We start from the raw sequence: 22615 nt of genomic DNA, 5'->3' as shown, positions 1-22615 counted from the left end.
TCATACTTGGCTTGTTCCTTCCCCACATGAAGAATTTAGATACTTGGTCAGAGTAATTTGTTTTGATATGATTGTTTTGTTTATGGGAAACAAGATAAAGGAAGGGTGGGCTGCATTTGCAGTGAGAATTGATACCATTTGGGATAGTCATTGATTCCTTTGGGAATTTGTTTGAGGCTCTGTGGCAAAGCCATATCTTGAGCCTGTTAGCTTTGTGTTACATTTCTGTACTTGCATATTCCAGTAGAATTTCTGTCACACTTCCAGCCTTGCTTTGCTCCTGTTTCTTCCAGAATTGTCTACTAATTGGAATGGACGTTTGAAAATCCTGAGAAACTGAGGCATGAAAAGAGCTGCCAACAGTGAAGTGCTTTTTCTCCCTTGCTGCTCATTTTTTTTCCCCCTAATGTTGCTGTTGGAGAGGCTTCTCAGTTGTACTGTGAAAGGTGAGACACTGGGAAAATGTAGTGAACAATGAGGGAAGTGACTCCCTATTTTCTAAGCCATCTATTGACTCTAGTAAATTCCATACTAAGTGCTGCCAGTCAGGGCTTACAGTACCCTAAGAAGCTACAGTAAACTTTGCTTGGAAATGACTATGTTGCTCGAGTGATACCTAAGCTTTAGCAAATAGTCTGTATATGGAAAGGCACTTAAGCCTGTATTTATGTTCCTCTCTCTGCAGTGACTGAAGCATGTGTTTAAAGTAAGCAAACAATTGAGCATACTTCTAATCAGGAATAATTTTGTGTCTTGGACTTGTGTTGCAAGTCTATATTAATAGAATCCTTCACATAAAAGGGAACGTTGTTTGAATATCAAGATGAGTTAGGTACAATAGGACAGGGCTATATAATACCACAACCAGTTACAAATATAAGAAGTCATTTGAACATATATTTTGTGCAATGAATTGATCTGACAATGTTTCACAAATTTCTCTAAGAAACTTAAGGTACTACCTCTCTGCAGACTATTCATAAGGTATGATGCTATCTTGAAAGGTTATTTAAATTCAAGAAACCCTTTAAGAAGTAATTAAGTTTTAAGACTGTTTTAAGAGCTTGAGAGATTTAAGAGACGAAGGAATAAGTCTTTATTTGAAACAGTATTAATTCATATCAAATCTGAAGGATATTTCAGGGCTATCTCCTGTTTAGTATTGAAAGAAGAACTCTAAAGATGCTCTGAGAATTTACTGCCACAAGAATATTGATGAATTACTGTCTCAGCACTAACAGAGTACTTATTCATGGGCTGAAGATGAATTTCCTGTTTGCTTGTGCAAGAAAGCAGCAAGCAGGCAGGTAAGAAAGCTTAAAAAAAATAATAAAATAAATTCCCCAATATGGCGTGAAGACTGGCAACAACCCCCTACCATTCCAGCACTGTGGTGACCTTGCCATGACTGTATGACCAAGACTGAAATTATGATGTTCCACCAGAAAAGTGTATTAAAATGAAGATCGTGTTTTAATTTGAAATTGAAAAATGATTCTAAATTGAATCTGTGGCAAAACGCTCTGTATAAGGTAAATGTGCTTAAAACATTGCTCTATGTAGATCTAACTGATTTTGGACAATTACTGAGACTTGATAGGAATTGAATAGGCATATTAATGAATTTCTCTCCCCCAAAATCAGAAACTCTTGTGTATCAGATGCCATATGAATTAGTACAACCACAGATATTTGCTTTTTATAATATACTAGATTTTCCATAGTAAACAGCTTAGATGTCTGACTTCCATGAATTAGTGGGATTTTCTTGCCTATCTCTAAAGTTTTATTTACATATCATTTACCCTAAAATGTTTTGGTTTTATTTTGAATGTTTACTTATTTTGATGTTAAGGTTAACCTCACTGTCAGATGTCCCAACAATGACTAAATGTTTTCTCAGGAAGAAAAAAAAGGTGTAAATGATGATGTTCCCTATTTGTCTTTTTTTTTTTTTTTTCTTTCTTAACAATACCACAAAAATCATAGTTAATTAATACTGAACTCATCATTTTGCTTCATTTTGATTGTGAAATTGCCTGAGTTATACAACTGACTTCGTAACAGTCCCATCCATCATCTTTCTTTAAGAGAGAGAATCATTAGGATTTCCCCTGCTGTGCCTTGTTTCACTAGGCCCTCTCTGGTAATCTTCTGGATAAATTCCTTGATGCTGAAACATATGAAACATCACCTTCTGCTCCTCACATCTCAGACAGGAAACTGAATAAATATCCTAAGACTAATTATTAGGAAAACATTTCTCTGTGAATATGCTGAATGAGCAAGGCTTGCATAACTGAAGTTGGATCACTGGCTTATCTGAAGTGATGTTATTCTGGATGATCCATGTAATTTTGAAGTATTTAAATTTCTAAATTGATCTCTTATTGTTCACTCTACCTGTGTTACATCACAGCTTGCTTTTTGCCTCTGTCAGTGTTCTCATGGTAAAAGGAAATATGCTCATGCTTTAATAAACAATTAAGCTTTTTGTTATACCGTTAGTCTTTCCACAGCAGTGAGAACAACTGGAATATCCCAGCAACAATTTCTTTCTACTTCTAATATAATGAGATGACCCTAGATAATACAAAATTTTCTATTTTATTTTGCATGCCCTTGATGTGATGCCTATCTTAACCTTACAGGCCTGGAAAGAATCCAAGTCATATGGAGCTTGACTCTGGAGAAAGTGTTAACAACAGGGTAAGTTGCTAACTGCTTTGCTTTTTCCTGTTCTGTTTTGATAGTGAATCAAAATGGCACTCTGTGGTTCCTGGCCAGAAAAATCACAGACAGTCAAGGCTTTCACTCATGAAACCATTTCAGTTAGTGTTGCATAGATGTAGTTACTTTAAGATACATCGATGTAATATTTACATTTTTGTGTTTTGTGATGCTTGAAGCTTAGTACAAGTAAAACTTATAGATTTAAACTTATTTTTTTCTATTTAACACAGAATTAACACAGGCTGGGGGTGCCCAAGGAGCTGGGAGGGGACACAGCCAGGACAGCTGACCCAGACTGATTAAAAGGGATGTCTCACACCATGTGGTGTCATGCTCAGCAATAAACTGGGGGGGGGGGGGGGGGGTGTTTGGCTGGGGGGTGCTGTTGTTGCTTGGGGGCTGGCTGAGTGTTGGTTGGCTAGTGGTGAGAAATTGCATTGTGTGTCACTTCTTATTTTATTTTTTTTCTTTGCCTTTTTTCTTTTTTCCTTTCTTATTAAACTGTGAAAACTCACTGGTTAAGGACACTTTTATTGATGCTCTCCCCCATCCTACTGTGGGGGTGGAGGGCAGTGAGTGAACAGCTGTGTGGTGCTTAGCTGCCTTCTGGGTTAAGCCACAGGGATAGCAAGGCATACAAATGAATTCCCTGGTGATTTTTCCTGAGAATCTAGGCATGATTCAATGAATCTCGCATCAGTTTGGGTGTCGATTCCCAAACAGTGATTCCATACTCTGTTTTAAAATTCTAGTTGTTTCACCTTGCACTGGCTAACATCACTTCCCATGAGCAGTCAGGGTGATCTACCAGCCATGTTTGGAGACATTTGTCATGTTTACTCCTATCTGTCAGAACTAGGCACACAGCAGCTCTGACTCCACTCTAAAATCATGATTTTTTATTTTTTTTTCCTGGTGCAGCTAAGGCCGTGCTCCCAGTGGAGATGTGGGCCTGGGTTTAATTGGACTCCTCTCAAGTAGCCCTGCTGTCCTCAGCTGGGGGTCTATCCATGCAGATGGACAGGCTTATACTGAAATACCTGCAAGACTGGCTTAAAGGTTGACCTGAACCACTAACAGTATTTTGGAGTCAACAAAATCCTTAATTATAATTTCCCTGAAGCATTATGTTTTCCCTTTATTTATTTATTTAAAATTAAAATTGCTCTTTTTATTAGAAAAGTCATTGCCACGGGGAAAAATATTGCTACAAGCTAACTTGATCATAAATTCTGGGAGACAGCATCTGAAAAAAAACCCTATAAATTGAAAGGATTACAACATTTCAGACTTCTTGTCAGGCACTCTTTTCTCTTTTTTTCTTTCTACATTATTACTGTCCCTACAGGAATGATGGATGACAGAGAATGATGTTCCCATTAACTTAAATTGTTACCCATAAACCCTCCAGAGATTTTTAATTAATACGAAAGTTTACTAGGTATTGGGCTCATTGTGAGAGCCTGCTCATGGCTCTGTATTTTTGCCAGTGCAGTCTAGAAGTCCATAAATCTTTGTGGCTTTGGGATTCCCAATATGTCCCATTATGATGAAAAAGTGGCGTCTGATGCAGCAAGTGTAAATACTGTATAGAAGTTCAATAAAGTGTTTCATTCTTCACTGGTGAATTACAGCTCTATGGGACATAAATAAAGCAGAGCAAGGAGAACTAAAATATGAGGAATAGGTGTATATCACCCATGTTATCTGGAATGAAATTGTTTCTACTGCAGTGACAAATTATTCATCTTCCATTTGCATTTGTGTCTTGTGTTGCACCACTTCAAAGACAGCTGTTTGGTATTATGCATGAAATCAAACAGTTAAATGATAGATTTGGTTATTCCTACAACTTTTCATGGGATAAATAAGCCAGGTTGAGTCTGAGACCAAGGGCTGCAGTGCATGGTTTGTCAGTCTGGTAAAGTCTGTGAGAAGAAACTGTTTTCTTTTAAGAAATCAGCTTTATATAGTTGAAAGAAATGGTGCTTTTGGACACACTCTTCCTTGGTTGACCAGGGTAAGATTGTTACAATCCATCTGTGTTTTATCTGGGGTACGTGTGGGGATTTACTCATTAAATTGATTTTGACCACTTTGTATTCTGTAGGGTGCTCTTTCCCCTTGCTGGTTCAAAATAAAAATACCCTTTTGAATATAAAGAATAGAGAAATGAGTTGTCACCCCTGAAAGGAATCTGTCTGCCTGATAAAATAGAGATTATGGATAGTTCAGTATTCAATTCTCTACTACCAATAGTAATAATAATAAAAATGTTTGCACTAGAGGCAAGAAAGTTGAGGTACTTCTATCCAATCATATGATCATGTGGTGATCATGTGGGCTTAGGCTTAGACTTAGGTGCCATTTGTCTTTTTTTTTTTTTTTTTTTTTTTTTTTCAACCAGTGTGATTCTTGTAGTTATTTCTGAAGGTCCTGTGAAATCCCAAGCATGCTCAGTTCTCTGAAGGGGCAGCTGGATGCATGGGGCTGTCTGTGACCTGAGGAAAATGCATCTGTTGTAAGAAGCAAGTGACCTCAACATTTCTGTTTCTTAAAATCACTGTCTCCATAATAGTGGTCACAGTGATGAGGGTGTTTCCAATCCAAGCATCAGTGCTGCTCTACAGGGCTCTGTTGAGGCCACGGGGGATGACGCTAGTGGGAGAGGGAGCTATATACCAGATGCATGTGGCTGTCGTCAGGTCGCAATGATGAATGCTCTCTTCCTCATTCCATATTGGTTCTGGCACTGTGTGTAGTACAGCAGCTGCAAAAGACTTTGGCTTTCTTTATTCCTTTCTTGTGTGCAACCTTCCTTTCAACCATATGGAAGGAAACTATATTAGAAACTACAGAATCAGGCCTGTGGATTTGGATCTTTCAACAAATACATCCACCACCTGCCCCAACAAACCAAAGAAAACACTGTAAGTGCCCTGGCCAAGACCTGCCTTGTTCAGTGTCTGCCCATGATGGGCTTTGCTGTTGTATTGATATGAATTTTCCTAATTCAATCACTAGGGTAATCACTTAGCAAAAGATATGATGACAGAAGTGAAAAGGACTTCATAGATCATCAAATTCAAGCTGCTGTGCTAAGCATATTGTCACATTACCTTATTAATAAATGTGCCAGATCTGTCAAAATTGGTTAGGATGTTTGGTCCTCTTACCTGTATGAGCAGTGTCCTCTAGAAAAGTGTTTGTCTTATGGAGGGTCCAGTCTGCACTTATTTATAGCATGGTTATATCTGTTGGCTCTTCAGCCTGTTCTGTACTTCAAGTTCAACAACTCTTTTCCCCTCTGATATTTGTACCCTGGTGTGTTTATACACAGAAGTCCAAAGACTTCTCTGCAGCTTTTATTTTTATTTTTTTTTAGTGGATTTGGGGCCTCTCATGTAAGATAACCTTCATTCCTCTGATCATTTTAGTCCTCTTGTGTTCTACAGTAGTCTTATTTCATCATGAAAACAGGTAATTGGAATTCATAACCTTAATTCTAGATGAGGTTTTACTGAGGTAATGTACAGTGCCCTGACTTCTTATACCATTTGTTATGTGTCATAGCATTGTATATGTCTTTGTCTCTGTACTTATGGGTTGTGATCATTGTAGTCTGCATAATCAGACATTTCCAGCTAGTGAACTCTGAGTCTTTAATTGAAATTCTTGTTATGTGCCAAAACTTTGTCTATAGGATAAGATCTAAGATTATCTCTCATTTCCCAGTTTAAGGGGAAGCAAGCCTTAATGGATAGATGGGAGGAGATACAGTGTGCTTTGGACATGGTTCTGACCCTCAAGGCTCAAGAACATAGGTTGCAGTGTGTGGAATGCCCATGCTTTTTATATTGTGAATTATTTTTTGGTTTAATTGCACTTACTTCACTTAGTATTTTTGATATCTCTCTGTTGTGTCATCAGAGCAATTTATTACTTTCACAACAGCAAGTGTCTCAATACCATTTAGATGGATCCTCCAGTCTTCATGGATAAGTGAGAAGTATGGCTAAAATTTGGGCATTTCTGGGCTCAGACGGAGGTAGAGATTATAGTATGTTTTGGTGGCCTTTTTGGCATTCTCCTATGGGGTCTATTTACATCTGGAATGGAAATATAGAATTGAAGCGAGTTCTGTTGTAAAGCAAGGTGACTTTTTCCTAGGACACTATACATAGTATTTTATCCATAACTGTAGCAAGAGCTGCTCCACATACCCAGTGTATTACTGGTCTTGTTTAACAGCAGAAATATAACTGTACCAACTGCATCTTCACTAAATTTACAGGTTAAATGAAGAGACACTGTGTTTGGCTTACACACAAGATTGAGGTCAAGGCATGAGTGCTGTTTCTTATCCTTGCTACAGACCTGCTAGATAAGTGTGGGTCAGACTCTGCCCTTTCCTTTCTTTGTCTATAAAACTTTCACACACATCATCAGTTTTAGTCAGTGACACCTTACAATTTGAGTTCAGCCATGACCTTTACCTCCAGAGTTTCAAAGCAAGTGGCATGTTAAGGTGTTTTGGTGATGTTGCAAAAAATGTGGTAATTATGTGAAGCAGGGAAAGAAAAAAAAAATAATTAAAAGAAAGTGACGTATTCTGTATTTTCCTTCAAATTCAGCAGACGAGTCACTTAGAGTGGGTTTCCTAAGGCTCTTTGCAGTAAGTCATATCTTGTGGCAGATACATTGGCTGTACCTGTACTGAAAGACCATAACCAGTTATCTGGGTTTTAGGAGCAGAAGGGCTAGAAGCTTGTCCATATTTCATGTTTGTTGAGTTTCTCATTTTCTTTCTTATTTCTTCCAAGAGTTTTTTCAGCTTCCCTGTAGGACCAAGAGCTCTCATGGGCCGCCTTCTCCTCATTGCTCACTGCCAGGAGGGTAACGAGGCCTGACTTAGAAATGCTGTGTGAGTGGCAAGCAGCTGAGCAGTCTGATTCAGTGTATTGCTGTATACAGCACTGTAAATCTGGCAAACCTAATTATACACAGAGGGATAATGACAACTCCATATGGAATGGAAAATTGTTTGCACATAGATTTTGCTTCTTAACTCTTCTGGTCTTCCTGTAGTTAGTAGGCAGGCAGCAGCCTCCAAAACTAACAGCAATACTTTGTCTTGTCCAGCTGGCATGGAAGATTTAATTTCACATGAGCCAGCTGGCTATCTCCTTGCCTCCTTTCACCTAAGAGACTGAAATATGTCATCCTTGAGATATGACCAGACTCTTGGAACTTACAGCTATTTCTGTAAAAGAAACAGCATTATTAGTACTTCGTGTATGCATTACTGTAGAGGTATAAAAATATGAAATACACATGTATGTATGTGTATGTTTTATCTATCTTTATTATGCACAGATGTTAAAACTAAGATGTATACTAATGAAACTTTAAGTCTGCAAATAGAAATCTGGAAAAAGAACCCGGAAATGAAAAAGCCAAAGTACTCGATTTTCATTTTGACGTGAGTCTTAGTTCCCCTGCTCTGCATATGAGGTAGCCTTAATTATCAGCTGGATTATTTAAATATGCAGCTAAATTTATTCCACATATGTAATCAGAGGCATTGATATTTGGAGGATCAGTGTACTTTCATTTCCTATATTTGTGGATTTAATTTATTACACTTCAATTTAGCACTACTGGGTTTTGTATTTATGTTTTGTTTCCTAATAAATACAAACAATATGAAGAAAGATAAAAAGGCTTTTTGTAATAATATGCTTTGTAAGTAGTCCTTCCAGGCTGTGAAAGTCACATATCTGGAACAATGAATTGAATAGGACATTATAACATTTACTGATGCTGCTGTTTGGCTGAATCTTGATTTTGCACAGGCAGCAATGCTATCAGTCTGAGCTGTAAATTGTTCCTAGGAGAATGTAAAATTCATAGAGCACTGAAAGGGAGAAAGGCGTAGAGAATTCTCCCTTTTGGGTGTGGTGCTAGAGCAATATTAGTGATATCTCATTAAGTTGCTTATGTTTCCTTTAATGTTATTTGTTCCATCCAGCAACAACTCATCCTGCTGAGCTCTGTTTCACAGCATGGGAAGTGAATGGTGTTACTCTGTGTATCCCTTTTTGGTTGCTCAAAATGTAGAAAATGATGAAATAAAGCAGTTTTAAAATTATCCAAGCTTGCAGTATTAAAAAACAAACAAACAAAAAAAAAAAACAAACATTTTTTAATAGTGCTAACTGTGGATTCTTGTCTTGCATCTCACAAACAGCAGATGTGATACAAACTTCCGCAACAAAAACCTGCATTATCTCTAATGCTTACTAGAAGCAACCAGAACCCCACCTTGTCTCACATAGGTAACTGATGTTATTTGTCCACTGGGTGCCTGATTCTGGTGGTACCAAGTGCCTTTTATTTATATTCAGTGATACAGTAAGGGTTTTATTTAAAGTAAGGCTAAATATTCGCTTAAACAAAGTGAAGTGTTAGTATAACTTTCTTCCAGGGTAACGAATGAGGATTGTAGCAACGAAATCTCTAGAATCCACTTACTGTGATTATTCAATTCATGAAGATAGTATTTCAAGTAGTTAAAACAAAGGGGATACAGATTTTAGGTTATTACATTCTAAATTAAGGTACTACTTCATTAGTTTTCTCAGAGCAATGTGTACAGTCTTGCCTGATGACTACATACAATGAAGTATTTTTTTTGTGGTTGAGCAGAGCAGGGAACTGGCAATAAGGGTCTCAGAGGATATCAGGTGCTGCTTGTGCTGGGATTGCTGATCATGCATTGCTCAGTGCTCTCATCTGTTCTGAACATTTGTCATCTGCTACTGTGATCTCCGTCTTCTAGGTGAAGAAAATAGTCTCTTAATGCTTATTGCATCTGGAATTGTGAATAATATATGTTAAGGATACTGAGGATGGGGCCAAGTAAATCACATGTGATATCAGGAAAAGAATGCCATCATATAAGACTTTCATAAGCTGACTTAGGAAGCTCATCTACACTGTTTACTTTATAAAGATACTGAGATAAAAATAGGGTGTTTGCGCCTGATGAAATACCCTAAGTAAATTCTTCACACCTTTTGAAAGTTTTAACTGTGATTATTGGTTTCAGAAATAAAATAGAGGGAGGCAGTTCTTAAAGCTGTCTAGCACCCAAATTACTTGCAATAGCTTTTCAGCCACAGCCACCTCCAAGGGATGTTATACATACCCAGGAATATATATAACTGTACTGAGCACAGCAGACCTCTGATGCCAAGTAAAATCTCCAATAATTGGATTCTACACATATAAAGGGATGTAGTGCAATTACTAAGTCCTAAGACTTCCAGACAATGGATTACATTGTGAAGGTGCTTTTTAAATTTAAGTGAAATCTGTTGTGGAAGATGAATTCCCTGAAGATTACTAGCAAATGCATTGCTTTTGTGGGATATTCAACATTTTTGGATGGTGCAGACAAGATGGTTTTAATTCTAATTTGTCTTTGTACATGGTTTATAATATCCCACCAAGTTACTTCTGGTTGTGCAATTTTCCATGCTAGTTCTTCTCTCAGAAGTGTATTTTTTTCAAAGGATTTCAAAGAAAATCGTTTTTAGCTCTGAGTGAGCTGAGCGTGAAAAGAAATGTTCTGACACACTTTTATGCTCTGGTTGCTCCAGAAGCGTTTAAATTTGAAAACAGCAATTGCAATGGGTAAGTCTTGGCCTCTCACATAAAGTGTTATAAACACACAGAAATAATATTAAAACAGCATTAATAAGGTTGCAAAGTTAAGCACTGGCCAAAAGTTAGGCAATGACAGAATGAACATTGCTAGTGGATCCTTAAATCAGCTCTGCTCTGTGCACAAGTTATGACAAGTTTTAAATGCTATTTTCCCTGTCCTTTCTCATCTGGTATTGTTGTCCATTACTGAGTCTCTCTTCTCAAGTTTTTGTTTCCAGATTGAGTTTTCTCTCCCAGAATTTTTGCATTAACCATCCACGCTTATTTCCGTTTCCTTCCTGATTTCCTTGACTCACATTCTTACTTTTAACTTTTACTCCTGAATCTCTGTGGCTTTTTTTTTTTCACTCTGCAGTTTTATGTCACTTCCCTGCCATTGGCTAGTAAGAAATGAAATTGTAGTGAATAATAACACAATTCATATTATGTTTCTTATGTGCCTATCTTAAGGTGTGATTAACTATGAGAATCTATTTGGGAACAAACTTTTAGAGGGGATAATTTTCCATACTATGCCCTCAGTCCAGTGTATTCCATTCTTTTGCCTTACAGCTATGCTGTCCTTTGGGATTTCCATGGGGGTTCTGCTCTAATGCAAAGCCCTTGAAAGTGGGTAGAGCATGTGAGCTCCAACAGTGGAAAGGTAGAATGTGGTTGGTGAGAGCTCGTGCTCCACGCTCCAACAGTGGAAAGGTAGAATGTGGTTGGTGAGAGCTCATGCTCCACAGTGATGCTCAGAGCAAGACATGTTGCTGGGGACGTCTCTCTTGCTGCTGCCCCCTGCTTTGACTGTTTGTGGTTTCCCCATTCCTGCCTAGAGCAGCAGTCTGAATGAGTAGATCACATCTGCCTCACTTGGGGTCCCTGTGTCCAGATCTTGCTAGGACTCCAGGAATTTTTACATCGGAGGTATCACCAAGTATGTAATTGCCTCATACTCTCCTCTACAGCTCAGTCAGTACATGCTGCTAAGCTACTGCTTCTGCAGGTGAAAATGGCCTCTAGAGTATTATCTTGTTAGTATAGCTAAGGTTATCACAGAACAAGTAAGAAAGCATGTTTTTGTAGCAAAATGCCATTGAATCTTTTGTAGTTGTTGATACTCTTAACTGTCTTAAAATGATCACAGTACCATGCCACAGTTCTGTTTTCTAAAAACTCAGCATATCAGTATTTAAAAGTATGTTAATAGATAACTTCTAATAAAAATATTAGAAATGTCTGCTAGAGGAGGCTGTGTAGAAAAATTGATATTTACATGTCTATATTTCACCAAATATATGCGTGCAAATGGTGTGCAACTGTGAAGCCATGTGCTCTTTTCACTCTGACTTCCCTCATCTGTTTCCCACCCTCTCTTTCTGTCTTTTTAATAAACTGCCTTTTTCCACATTCTCTTAGGTTAAATTAGTTTAGGTCTATGGGGAAGGTTATCGCGTGTACATGGCATCAACTGGAACAACCCCCTGCAGGCCTGTGGGACATTGCTGGCCTGTGCTCTGTACTCCTGCTATTCTTGGTGATCAGCCTGCTGGGAGGTATGAACGCACTGAACAAAGCAAACCAATGAGCCCAGCTCACAGGGTGAATTTTAACCTTAATTTAGCTTGAACTTCCAGAGCTTTCTCACTGATATTGTAAAAAGCTGACTTCCATCCTTAATTTTATACAGGGTAAGTAGGTCTAGCTAATTTGACCCCCAGATGTTCAGTTCTCAAAGGGGGCCATCATTTTGTATTAAATAAAACTGGGAAAGAAAGAGTCCGAGGAAGATCTGTCGAATGAAGAAAGTTCGTTCCAGTTCAAAGCTGTTGATACTGGGTACAATCCAAAACCTCTTGATGCCAGAGCAAATGTTTCCACTGAGGTCACCAGGTGACCAGGTTTGAGATCAGGGCTAGCGTACTCAGCATGCTGCTCCTCCAGTGTGCTTTGGCACCTGATTACCTGGGAAGGTGGGCTGTGTCAGCAGTGTTTTTAGAGACCTATCTCCTAATGCTCCACTGCTTGCTACCGCACACAGTGGATGCCCACTCCTGTTTGTGTAATTCACTCTAGTCAGCTTTTTCTCCTCCCAAGTACCTCATGTGAGATTTTTTTTTTTAATTTAATTTTATTGTTTTTATGCCTAGTCTTTCTTTTCCTTTCCTTTCCTGAGGCCAGACTTGCTTGGTTTTGTGTAATGTACCAGTGTTGTGGACCAGGACTGCATGCTGCTTGCTGGGCATCTGCCCCCTAAATCTCAGTTGCCAGTTTACACAGCTGGGAACTGACTTCTGAACAGTCTTTTTGGATTTGTCTGTGCCTGGAAATGCTCTGTGGCCCCAATGTTGTGCTCTGTGTGCTTTAACAATAACAGTAATAATAAAACTATGTTTTGAGAATCCAGGTAACGCCATGAAGGATAATGGATGAATCAGGTTTCTAGTGATCTGCTCCAGTACTATTGTATGTCATAAGCTCAGGCACCAAACTTTGGTCTCAGCGAGCCCCACCAGAGCATAGCCAGCACTGGGGCTGAGTGGCTCCCTTGCAGAGAGCTAGAGCTTGGTGGTTTCCATCTGACTCTGCTCATCAGAAAAACGTGCCTTATGGGGCAGTCTTGTAGCTGAATTGATTTCTCAGTTGTGTCTTATGATCCATATTGCCCTTTGGTGTTGCTGATCATACTATTTTCTCTTTTGTTTCATCTGCCTGTTTTTTATTATTATTCTTTTTTTTTTTTTTCCAGGCTGTCTGTCTCTGTGCTGTTGAAGCTTCCTGTTTTCTCTTCCAATTTGCTTTTAGATGGAGTGGGATGGAAACCCTTGTCAGATAGCCTGTCTCGTGGTTAAGAGATGCCAGCGCCCTTAGGTAGATAATCTCTTACCTCAATTTGGTGTCCCAGACATGAAAATACTTTCTGTCAGAGCAGAGCAAAATATTTAACTCTTTCCAATATCAGTGTTTTGTCTGTGACGTTAACAACTGTTGATAACAGATTAGCTGCTATGGTAAACTTTGCTTTATGGACAGTGCTATTCTGGGCTCTGAGCTGGTACAGGTAATTTTCTACCTTTGAATCTGTTTTGACACAAATAAGAAGGGAAGAAAAATGTTGGTGGTCTTTCTGATAAGTTCTGAAATCCATTGCTGAAAATTGTTACTTTAAAGTTAGATGTTATCAACTATAATTATAATCAAAACCATACAACCACAATGCGTGAGAAGAAGGCAGCTTGATAGGCAGTAAGGGTAAAGAACTCAAGAAATTCCAGCCCTTGATGTAGATGAGTGACACTGCAGGCATTTTTTAGCACTGGCATTAGCTGTTCATTCTGTGAATAAAGTGGAGAATGGGGTGAGCTGCAATGCTACATATTAAAATTCCTCCCTGTATTTAATTTCTCTGCTGTGATTTTGCATTAGCATAATCCTTTGACCTAAATGTGAAAGTATTGGCAAAGAACTGAAAACTGAAGTCAGGTTTGGGGGAGCTTAGAGCTGAATAACCTGCTATATTTTGTGAAGGGATTTAGACTTGGGAATGTGGGTGAGAGCAAACATGTACACACATCTGGAACTGATGAACCTGAAGATAAAGGTTCTCTTCTGATATCTATGATTTTTAGTCCTATTGAACAGTTCTATATTGGACCATGATAACCTGAGTGGTGTTATTGTGTATCTGGTTACTTTAAGACCTTCTATCTAAAACACTACCTTTCCACTGGATTACAAAAAAAAAAAAAAGGCTTTGTTATCTCAAATTTACATCAACTACAGTTGATTGCAATCTAATTTAACATGTGAACACACCTGAAGCATGAAGTGTCAAATGAGAAAGCGGATCTTTGTTGTTTGCAGACTTCAGATATGTGAACTAGATAAATCAGCATGTAACTCTGTAGATGAAAAAGGTTTAAAATCTGCCTCCAAAATTTCAGCTGCTCCTGCTAATCTCACTTCCTCTGCCCATCTTGCCTGGACAGCTGAGGACAGTCCAAGGACATGCACAGGCTACTCTCTAATAAATCTACATTATAAAGGTTTGTTCATCAAAGTAATACCTTCTCCCTTATTTGATTTTAAATTTATGATTTATTGGTTCTAGTCCTTGGCATCAGTGCAGTAAATTACAAATAAAAAACAAAACAAAACAAAAAATTAACTTCATTTAATAGGTGTTACATATAATTTCCCTGATGTGATTTTCTTTATTTTTTAGAAAAGAAGGAATGTCTTTATTGCAGTTATACTGGCTCAAGCTCTGTGGTGAAGGAGCAATAAAGTTGGAAATTGCATAATTCATCAATTTGGAAATGCTTGTGCAACCTACTTCTGTTCTCCTATTTGTCTGCATCATGATACTAGCTTATTGCATTTCACTGCCATTTTATAAAAGCTCAGAACAAATGCTTGTTTACAAGTGAAGCAAATTAGAGTCTACACTGAGTTGGTATAAATCAAGATAGTGAAGTGAAGACTCCCTTTTACTTAACTGCAACCATTTCTTGCTACTGTCAGTAATAATAATGCAATGACTATAAAAGTAGCTTCCTGAGGTCTTAAAAGGATTACAACCATATTGGGCCACATTTCAATAGCACCTGATGAATTGCTGTAAATTTTCCCTGAAAGAAGACTGAGTTTGGGGGGACACAGATCACAGCCAGTATTAGTTGGAACACCACTTATGATGTTTTTATGGTTAAAAGTAACTGTTCCCATGCTGTGTTCACTTCTTTGCACAGTTCACACCTAAGTATGGCAGGAACAGCAGCAGGAGGCCAAACCCACTATATGCTTGCATGGAAGCGGGAGGTGGTCCTGACACAACTGGGGCATTCAGAAACTTGTTTGGGGTCCCTTGTGTCAGCAAGTGAATGTATAACCCTGTAGTTTTTGACTGCATATAGCAGTCTATTGCCTCTCTGAGCATGGTCCAAGTTATGCTACCACTGGTTGATGCAGCTCTTGTGCCACCAGCCTTGCGCAGATTCACCAGGCCCTCGGTGTCCTGAGTTTACCAGTTCTTGGGAGACTCTCACACACAACCTCATGGCACCGTGGAGTCCTTTCCTGCAGATTTGTGCAGAGGGGCTTTTCAATGGCCCTGAGATGCCACCTGTAACTGAGGCAGAATGTGTGTGGGAGAAAAGATGCGATGACCTTGTTGTGTAGCTAGGGAACTGGGCCACAGCATCTCACTGGGTTGTCTCATTCCTGGCAAGAAGCCTGTAGCAAGGCTGTGAACTGAGCCGAGCATATCTGTATATTCCTTGCTCAGTGCTTCTCTCTTAAGAACTGCAGTCGCTGCAGCTTTCAGCTCCTATTCTTTTTCCTTTGCTGTAAGATACACAGTTGCAGTGTACTTGCTTTCCTGGATTTAGTACCACTCTGGAGGTGGGCATCAAGATCTGAGGAAATCCTTAAAATATTTGAGATGGAGTCACAGAGGCTTGGCTGGTGCACTGTTAGCCTTAGCCTGAGCTGTTTGTTCCTCCTGGTGAACCACATGGAACTTCTTCCTGTCTTGAATGCATGAAGTGTAGGTAGAGAAGGAGCAACCCAAGAGATGTGCCAGGTGTCCAAAGGGAATGGTTGCTTAAGAGAGTCTGTTCCTTGTGGCTCCTCCACCCAACATGTCTAAATTATTTAGAAAAGAAAGAATAGGCTGAAAGTTTGCAATATGTTAAATCAAAAAAGGAAGGCTCAAAATGATTAAGAGAAATGATTAGTGAGGCTGTGTTGGGGTCAGTTTTGCAGGGGTCAGTTTTGAAACTCCCTGTCTTTCTACTGTCCCCCATCCCAAAAGCTGAAAGCAACGTTTGACAGCCCCCCAGTCTGGATGTTGCTAATATTTCTTTAGTTAACATTGAAAAACTTTGTATGTGAGGATAAAAATCTTGACTGCATTGATTTGATGGTAATGGTGTCAGCGTTGGGGTCTGCTGAGGATATGGAGTCATGACTAAGCCTAACTCAGTAACCTTACATTGACCTTTTCTCTTATTAGGTCATTAGGAAAACCTCACTAGGTTTTACAGATAGAAGAGTATGTGGAAATTGCTTTTATGTTTAGGTAAATTTCTTCATGTAATATGGACTCTATGTTTAGAGTTTATAGACTAACTGTGAAACGTTGCTGCTTCATCTGGACCTGGTCCTTTTTTTTTTTTTTTTTTTTTTTTTTTGCTCTGATGTTTGTTGCCAGTATAAGCCTGCAGCGACTGTAATGGTTGCAGGATTGGACCCTTGATCAAAACTATACATCTGGGAATTTGATGTGTTTTTATCAGCTCCTCAAAAGAGAAGAGCAAACTCCTGGTTCTTTCCTCATCTGAGTTAAAAACTAGGCATTGGGTGAGACTAGATCAGTCTGTAAGGTCTTTTACTTGTCCCTACAGTATGTGATCCTGCAGAAGAGTGCAGTGACCCTGCAGTGAGTCTGTCCAGGCCTTGAAGAAAAACTCTGGCAGCTGCAGATGACTTCCTAGAGCAAAGGTTGGGAGACTTGGAGGTATTTGTGATAAAGCTAAAAGAAAGAAGTGAAGACAAGTAATTCTTCACTCTGTGCCTTGTATTCCATTGAGAGAGAGAGGTGCTCTGAGACCAAATGGAAAGCATAGAAATTCTGTTAAACACCAGTAACTTCTATCATTTGTAGATATACTTCTCTGAGGTTTCAATGTTAACGTGAATTTTGCTTCAAAGACTATTTAAACGAGGTTTTGGCTGAGTAAAGTTTGTTTCTATTACAGTCAAAATACATGCCAGATTAGAACTGAATATTTAAAGTGGCTTGACAGTGCTGTTTTTTCAGCCCACTTTATGCTAGTGGAAGGGAACTTCATTTGAAGCTCCTAGTCTTAAAAGTATGCTTGAGGACTCTTAATTCTTTCTTCTGATATGCTTAGGAGTGATTATAATAATAAATTGAATAATCTTATTTTAAACCATACTTACAGAAGGACATTATGCGGAACAGGAAGGAGTTAGATGCTCAAAATGTATGTAATTAACTGAATTGGAATTCCTCCTTGAGATGAAGGCTTGATGACCTCTATATCTAATAAGTAAACAGCCTATTTTTGGCACTGTTGGGAAACAATAAAAGAGACAATCTAGAAATCTTTGGCTAGTACTAGACCTCAAATTTCCCAACTGGTTGAAGTAATCTTACTGTTTTTAAACATGTCTCTTGCAATAAAATGTTCTCCTTTTTATACTGGAAAGCCACCAGGCTTGCTGGGAATTTAAGGAAGGGGAAAATGTTGCCAGAACTTGGCTGAACAAAAAGTGTGGAGTAACATTTTTTCTGTTGGATGGAGACATGTTTGGGCTTAGAAAAATTGGTGGCCTTTGCTGAAAAGAGAAATAGTTGAGCTTTTGCTTTTGGAACCCAAGAAAAGGAACAAATTCTGTAATATATACTGAAATATGTCACATCAGGCAGGAAAAATAGGAAATGATAATTACAAGGAAGCATTGAGATTATATTTTTCTTGTGTAATTTATTTGAAAGTCATGGCTCAAGAGAGGTGTCTGATCCATAAAGTCTTGTTCTGTTTAACTATAATAGAATGACCTAACATCTGAGCCAATTTCCCCATAGTGCATCAAACTTGGAATAGTCAGAAAAGGAGTCAAGTCCCCAGGCTGATTTCATGCATAGCTAAAGATGAGTAGCCAGAAATGGAAGAAGGAATGTGGAACAGTTCCATCAAAACTCTTGATGCAGTGAAACAGGTAAATATAGACTACTTTGAAATGCTGAGAATATTTTAAGTGTGTTTGCTTAAAGGTGTATTGAATTCAGAAGGACATAAGTGCTTAACCTACTTCTGTGAGTTGCACTGGATTTCTGGCTAAAACTTATGTGCTTTGCTGTCTTTGTAAATCTGTGGAAAATTGGATTTGTGTCAGGGCCCTGAGGACACTAAGAAGGCTTAATGGCCCTGACCAGTCTCACCTGGAATTTGCACTCCACACCCTGTCCATGGCTCTGGAGCATTAAGACAATCCTGTGTTTAGCGCCTTGCCCTGAAGCTATACCAAAGGAGTGCTGGTCAGTAGCACAGTCACAGCTAGTGTCCTGACTGGCCATGAAACCACTTGATCCAAGCCTCAACCTGTGGACTGACTTTCTGGCTTTATCTTGGATCTGCTTCATAGTATTGCCTTATGATCTGGACTCTCTTAGCTCTGCAACCAACTCCTCTCCAACTTAGGGGGATAGGATAGGCCTTGGCTGGCAAGGGAAAGACCCTGCTGGCCCCTATGGGGACCCCTGCTGCTACTGGCTCACCTCTCATTAGGGAGCAGACCTTTCTGACAGCTTCTTGGTTTGTTTGTTTATTTATTTATTATATATTTTTATGACAAAATAAACTGTCTTCAGACTTTTCTTTCTGTCTATTGGCTTAACAGATGCATAAATTAGATCTGATATCTAACCTTTAAACAATTAGTGCTAGATGAGCAGAAGCGCATCTACAGTGAATCCAGAATTCCCCTTCATCTCTAGGATTTAACTTTTTTTTTTTTTTTTTTTTTTTTTTTTTTTAAACCTATTTCTCTTCCCTGAGCTTAGCTGTTTCAAAGATTCTCTTTCAGGTTTCCTCCATTATAGATCTCCATTAGCCATTCCCTAAAGACCAGATATAATCCTTTCATCTATCATGTGTGGTTATTACTGCCTGGTGCAACAAATCAGCAGAGCTTTAGCAGCTTTAGATGGATATCTATGTAATCTCTTCATGGGCTGGTCAGCAGAATCCCACTACTCACTGGTACAATGATCTTTCATATTCATCATGTAAGCATTCAAGTGCTTAGATTTTTACTAATGGGAATAGTCTGGAGAGAAAATAATAAGCTTCTAGAAAGGCAAATATTAATCTTGTTGTTTGAGGTTATAGTGAAAACCTTTAAAGTTGTGTGTCTTAAAATTTACAGGTTGATCCATGCTTGGTTATTTTCTTCATTTCATTCAATATTAGTTGAAAAGCACAGTCAATGAAGTAGGTCTTGTATAAGGGATGTTTCAGTAGCAGTTAAGTACAGGTAAGCAGGGAATAGACAATGTATGCAGTAATGAATCTTAACACTACAGACTTAATGAGAACTTTGTTATTGATTTTACAGTGGGCTCGATTTCATGAGAGTCCTTCCCGACTGATAGAGGGGGAATTTTCCTAACTGAATAACTAGTTTAACATTAATAAATATTTTCTGAAATAATAAGAATAACAACATAATTTAAGTAATTATAAAGGAACATGTGAAAAGTTGGATATGTATGCAGATGACTCACAAATACAAAATACATAAAACTTGTCAGAATTATTTGGTTTGAATTGTTCAGTTCTACTTTACCTGTAACTGTTGGCAGCTACACTTAGTGTCACTAGCTCGTTGCTACTGAAAAAGTTAACCTGATTGCAGTGATACAGTTCAGAACAAAATCTGCTGTCAAAAACTGATCACAACATTATACAGTGAGTCAGGGGACTGAAGAATAAAAATATGAAGCTTGCTATTTGTGAGTGGAAGAAGCACATCCAAAAGAGTGCCTGCTTCTTAGGAAGCAGCTGTAGATTTTGTAATGATGCTTTTCATAGTAAATGATGGTTTCAAATAAGTCTATTACAAATAACAAAAATTCTATAAAATCTTAAGGTTGATTGCAAAATCAACAGGGTTCTAAAAAGAATGCTCTGTTAATACTCCCTGTTTTTGTTGCACAAGAGAATTTTCAGAGTGTGTTTGGATTTTTTTTTTTTTTTTTTGGTGAATTTAAGACTTTCACATGTGTCAGAGTGGGAACCTGAGAGAACTCATGAAGAGGGCATATGTTACATGAGCCAGGAAGCAAATGGGCTTCCCCCATTTCTTCATGTGGAGAGATCCTAGCCTCACTTGTCTCTTTGGTGATGGGAAGAAACTAGTTCAGTTTTTGTGTCTAACTTTATTGGTGGACATCAAACTTTAACAAAGCATCTGGGTTTTTAACTGTGACTTTTAACCGAGGTTGAGGTTCTGAGCATGGGGTGGCTGTATATAGTATGGACATATGCAAAGGGTAAACCAAAATCAAAACATCACAGGTATTTACAAACACAGTTAGTCACACAGGGTTTTATTCTCACATTTCTAACAAACAAGAATAATCACTATTCCATCTGAGGAAGTTGCTCATATCCTGTGGTGGAAGAATCAGCTCCCAGCATCAGCTCTAGCAGAATTTAGTTTTGCTAGATAAATAAAACCCCCATTAGCTGCCAAATAAAAATCATTATCACATGTGTTTCCATTATGGTTGCTCAGTCTCTGGTGTATGGAATAGATATCACCAACTAATCTCACATAAACTGCCCAGCAGGTGGCTGATAATGGCTTTAGGCTGATAGCAGGCAGGATCACTGTGCGGGACAGAGTTGCATCTCCCAGCAGTGTATCTATCTTCTCTTGAAACCACAGCTCAAAACCACAGCTGTCATTCAGCATCCTCCCTGCAAGGCATTCTTGGTACTCTGAACTCATTTGTACTGGTTGTTTCACCCTTTGGGTCTTCCGTGAGCAATTTAATTCATAAAACAAACAACACTTACTGTACATAGTGCAGATCTTCAGAGTTTTTGTTTTTTTTTTTTTTTTTGTTGTATTTTTTTATGCTGTATGTAAAAGTCCATACATTACAGAACAGTACAATTGGGAAGACTGGAGGGCAGCCAAAAGATATTTTTCGTGTGCATTTTTTTTTTTCACTTTTGCAGTTCAGGTTCCCAAAAAGAAAAGGGATGTTATTTGTGTTAATTCAATTTTTTTTTTTTATTTAAATGTAGTTTACAATGCTGAGGTGAGTGCTAATGTCTGGGGTATCACTTCCAACTTATGTCATAAATATGAATAAATGTCATAAATATGAATAAATGATGTAAAAACAAGATGACATAATGACTACTGAGAAATTATTTTTAAAAACAACAACAACAAAAAAGTATCCATTCCAGAATATGAAAAGATGTCCCAGGTATTTCCCCTCATGAATTTGAAACAGATTCCTGTGGTGGTTGCACCTGGATGCTGCAGTGGTTTCATTCCAACACAATTGCTCTCATTCTGCCTCCTCAAGGAAGAGGGGAAGAAAATATGATGGAGAGGGCTCAAGGGTTGAGATAAGCAAAGGTACTGGCTCTGATCTGGGGCAACTTCTGGCCTTCTCAGAGGTCACCCCTGCAACCTCCCTGCTGCCAAAACCTTGCAATGTAAACCTAATACAATTCCTTCTTTATCTTTGTTACAACAAGCCAGGCAATAAAGTTCAGTACAAAGGAAAGCATGCTCTGGACTTCAGAATCATAGAATGGCTTGTATTGGAAGGGACCTCAAAGACCATCTATTTCCAACCCCCCTGCCATAGGTAGGGATGCCACCCACTAGATCAGGTTGCTCATGGCCTCATCTAGCCTGGTCTTGAACACCTCCAGGGATGGGGCATCCACAGCTTCTCCAGGCAACCTGTTCCAGTGCCTCACCACCCTCTGAATGAAGTTTGCATGAGTCCCATTTCAGTTGCTGAACAATGCCAGAGGGACCCATTTTTCTGCCAGCTGTAGCTCTTCTGATTATTCTTTTAACCAGATGCCAAACGGAAAACCAGCAAACATTAGATTCTCTTAAAAATAATGGTAATAAGGGAAGATGATAGCACATAACTGGATTGTACTTTTGCAGCTGAATTGCTATTGATTTTAGAGAATGTAAAATCTCATTGTGAGATAGCCATCTCTAGCCCTTGGCTATGCTCTGCCACCTTGCCTGCGTGGGACAGAATAGTACCTTGCAAATGGCTTTGCTCTTTCCAAGAAGATGACTACACGCTACGTGTCCTTTTGCAATCATTAGCAGACATTATGTTGACTTCAGTTGTATAGAGCTGCGATGCTGACGATCACTGAAGATGGTTTTGTATTGTGTGGCGCTGTATCAACTATTTTTATGGCTATAGAAAGATCTGTTGTAGAAAAAGAAGATGCAGGCAGAACCCAATGAAGCTGGAACTTATTTGAGCCTTATATGTATTTCACAACTAATAGGACTGCAATACAAATACTTCTGTTTTTAATATAACATTTTTCTTTCTTACCTTTCACCTTCAGAATTC

The 22615-nt window shown here is 38.6% G+C and overlaps 1 long non-coding RNA gene across 1 annotated transcript in view; it reads left to right on the top strand.

Annotated features, from left to right (window-relative positions):
• The window catches only part of LOC311431701, a 107870-nt gene that overhangs the window by 60198 nt on the left and 25057 nt on the right, over window positions 1-22615 (top strand). Inside the window, exon 3 of the long non-coding RNA XR_014689583.1 lies at window positions 2652-2709. This is a non-coding gene — a long non-coding RNA (uncharacterized lncRNA). The remainder of the gene's footprint in view (window positions 1-2651; window positions 2710-22615) is intronic.

The sequence above is a fragment of the Aythya ferina genome (genome assembly GCF_964211825.1).
Source record: "Aythya ferina genome assembly, chromosome: 2".
Taxonomy (NCBI): Eukaryota; Metazoa; Chordata; class Aves; order Anseriformes; family Anatidae; genus Aythya; species Aythya ferina.
Note: the sequence above shows the minus strand (reverse complement) of the source record. Positions and strands in the feature narration are given on the sequence as shown.